The following is a 3869-nucleotide window of genomic DNA, read 5'->3' on the forward strand; positions in this document are numbered from 1 at the left end:
AGGAAATGTGAGATCTTGAGTGAGGAAAAGATAATGGGAGCCGAAATAGAGAGATAATCCGATGGGTTTCAAAAAAAAAAAAAAAACATTCAAAACAGTTGAAGATCGTTCCAAATTGGGAACGGCCTAAAGTCGTTCCTAAACCGAAAGCCTAGCTGTTCCAGAATGACGATTTTCAGTGTAGTGAACTGACATAAATAAGATGTGAAAGAAATTAGTGTCGTAATACGGTGGGTGGGTTCAGGCCAATCCATTGTAGTCCTTTTAACTAATCAAGCCCCTCGCCCATCTATTACTCAAGCATGAAATTCAAACCCAGCCCAAACAATTGGCTTAAAAATCAGGCCAAAAATAGCCCGCTACAAATCAGACCTAGAAGATTGATGAGTCAAGCCACCCCATTGCCAATTGTAGTTGAGGAAGTACCTTGACTTGAGAGCAGGAAAATTTTGATGGTTTCGTTTTGGTAGTAGCCAATAGCGATGGTCAAGAAACTAGAACCCTTGATACCACCAGGTCAAATGACCAAGCCAAGAAGAGGAACTGCCATCACAATGACAGGGCAGACCCAACAAAGAGGTTTTATAACTAACCAAGGAGATTTATTTCCCACTTTTTTACCATAGTAGTATAGAAATTGGAAATGGAAAAAGAGGATTGCACTGAGAGTTCTCTCATAAAAATCAGGGCAATTAAGGTTCTTGCTCATCTCTGAAAGAAGGGGACCCAGTCCAACCAGCAGCTTTGAGGACATATATCCAAACCATGTAAGTAAGAAAAGACCCTTTGTGCAACCGTAAACCCCATACAGTTGCATATACATAGGAGTTGAGTGGGAGAACTTTGCAGTTAAGATTTCCTTATTTGTAGCTTTCCTTATTGCAATATTTATATATTTAGTTTAGGAAAGATTGTGGAGTTATCAATGTATTTAAGGACTTGTAAGATGGTTGTATAGAGCCAAATGTTTTGGGTTTTCGAAGGGATGCATGATTTTAATTTATTTTTTTAAAAAATGAATAGATGTCCTTCTTTTTGTTTCTTGAGACTACAAACATTATTTACAAGTGAGACTCTTGTAAAACACTAGGAGCCGAGACCCTTCTAGGTTCCTTGGTGAGACTCACACCTATCTTCCTATTTTCTATTTTTCATTTAGTCACTACTTCCATTGGAGAAATTAAGGAGTGAATGAAAACATTTGAAGCAACTATGGTAGAATTTCTTCTTCAAATTGGATGCATCTATGGTAGATTTTAACAACTGCAATAACAACATTGACTGTGTAATTAACAACAATGAACAGGCTTAAGCACGCCATTCACAAATAACTTAAATGATAACAGTAGCATTCAAAATTTCCAATCTAAGTATCCTACATAAGCCACACCATACAAACCTTGGTGCAATATTTACATAGTAATTGTCCTACTGGAACAGATCTGTCTTCTTTGCACTTTTAACTTGCAGAGGCAAACCGCAGCTCTCACAGGTTATTCCAGTTTTTTTTTTTTTTTTAATCCTTCTTACATCCTGCGCAGAAAACTAAAATGAATTTGTAAGCTTGGAGAAGCTAAATTTTCATGCACCCTGTGCATAAAACTTTTGCAAGTCGAAAGAGAAACAACATTTTCCAGTAGAGAGAGAATCTCTACACAATGTCCAATCTTCTAGAATATACCAAACCTGTGTTAGTATGCAATCACCTTCAACTGGCAGAGAAAAAGAGGAGAGATAAATTAGCTGAAAAGTTGAATGTATAAGAATGATGATGAGTGGATATGATTGAGGACCACAATGTGTGGCCTATGATAGGCAGACCTTTTTTTTTCCTTTGTTTAGATAGATATCTTCGCAGGCAGACTACCTCACCATAGCTCACCCAACTATGGCTTCTCAACAAGTACAGTGACCTGTTTATTGATAAATAAGGAGTCTTTTTAGTGATTCCATGCTAATGTAAGATCGAGGTACACCAGCAACTGGTAAACTATCTTAGCACCTGGTAAGAAATTTTAGATCTTGTTTGCATGCAGATGACTCTGATTGAATCGGCTTGTATTATCCAATGGAAAGCAACTAGAAATGGAGCCCATTCTAACAAGTCTATGTTTCAGTGTAGAGAATTTTTATATGAAATGAAACACAAGTTTTTCAGGTAAAAATTCCAAAAAACTCAAGATTCGTCCGCTTACGAAATGGTTCCTTAACATGAATTCAGATTGTGATATTCACATATACATGTAATAGATGGAATAAAGAATGAAGCAAGACCAAAGAGTTTCCATCAAACACATCCGCGACAATACCTTTGCCTTTTGAAAAATAATGTGACATCCATGGAAGAAGAAAACACTTCATTATAGCTTATTAAAGCATTGTAAAATGGTAATGATTTCAGGAACTTTTAAAGAAACATGCAAACAACAATTCAAACTAGTAATTAGTATTCAATGCCAAAACCATCAAAAATTGCTAGATAAAATAACCCCAACAATAGTTCTTCCATGCCATAATACAATGTGGTAGGCATGACCAAAGCATGATGCAGAGTAACTGACCTCTTGCAACCTACAAGTTTCACGAGAACCTATTTGTTTTCTCCTACTTCGAAGTATGAGAACTTCACCAGACAAAAGGGATAAGGAGATGAACCACATGCTTGCGGGAAATGAAACATGGCTAATGAATGAAGATACAAAAAAAATTAGAAATTACCCAAATATAGTCTGAATACAAATTACACAGTATAAAGTCCACTGTCAATACTAGGGAAGTAGCTATGGAGAATTAGGGTGGAGGATAGAAGACTATAGAAGCAAGTAACTAGAAGGAAATATGGAGTCTAGGTAGGGGCTGTTATAACATAGACTCATCCCATAATAGGGAATCAAGTTTATGAGAAATGGTCTACAGGGTGAAGGGGAATTCTCTGCAAGGATAATTATCTGCACTCGGGCTAGATTTTTTACTTCGATAAAATATTATCTGCAATGATCATTAACCATGCTATTGTAATGAAAGGATTGAATGTTGTTATTTTGTTGACCGTATGATACAATCATATGACAAACTATCTAAATGCTAGATGTTCATTCGACATAGCGAGATGCATCCACATCCACAAAATGAAATACTACTGGAATGTCTGCTGAAGAATGCAACCTGATTAACTTCCTGAAAAGTTTAAGAAGCTCTCAATTTGAATTCTCTATGTCCTTGCCTGTTTGGGAAGATCATCTCATATAGGTGCTCCCTCGAACACCAAACAGACACTTTTCACATTTCCACACTTTCCAGACCCTGCAATCATAGTTGTTCATGACACTGCATTTTTCTCCAGCATTTCATCAAACGGGTCTTTGGTGATAACAACATCCCCCAAATTTGCATACCCATGACCATTTAATCAAATGGCAGGATTTTCAGTACATTTTAAAAATAACCAACAAAATCTAATTCTTGAAAATAGCATCGAAATAATTAAACAAGCACAAAACAATTAGTGAAAAGATATAAATGGAAAGAAATAAATCAAAATTCCAAATCATTGAGAAATCAAACCCCAGCAAATCATTAAGATCCAGCCATGGGAAGCCAATGCCTTGAGATGTTCAAACCGTCAAGCAAGGTAAGGCAGTGTCCTACAAAAAGGCTAAATGTCAGCATGCCCAAAGCCGAGAACAATCTGAACTTGAGGTGGTCTTTCGCAAGAGTTTTAGTGCACGAAGAAGTTGTCCATAGAAGGTTGAGAGAGCTACGAGATAGCCTGGTGGTATCCCTCGAAGAAGACTCCACTAGCGGGCAGGCATTTAGAAGATCAGAGCCTCTTCCTTCAGCAAATCGAAGATCAGAATGACATATGAACC

The 3869-nt window shown here is 37.0% G+C and overlaps 1 long non-coding RNA gene across 1 annotated transcript; it reads right to left on the reverse strand.

The window, feature by feature from the left end:
- Window positions 1-1502: 1502 nt before the first annotated feature.
- Window positions 1503-3520, reverse strand: LOC131239991 (uncharacterized). The gene is made up of 3 exons (XR_009168548.1): window positions 2562-3520; window positions 1822-1913; window positions 1503-1712 (listed from the first exon to the last, which is right to left on the reverse strand). It is a non-coding gene; the product is annotated as an uncharacterized LOC131239991 (long non-coding RNA).
- Window positions 3521-3869: the final 349 nt, after the last annotated feature.

The sequence above is a fragment of the Magnolia sinica genome, chromosome 3, assembly GCF_029962835.1.
Source record: "Magnolia sinica isolate HGM2019 chromosome 3, MsV1, whole genome shotgun sequence".
NCBI classification, from domain to species: Eukaryota; Viridiplantae; Streptophyta; class Magnoliopsida; order Magnoliales; family Magnoliaceae; genus Magnolia; species Magnolia sinica.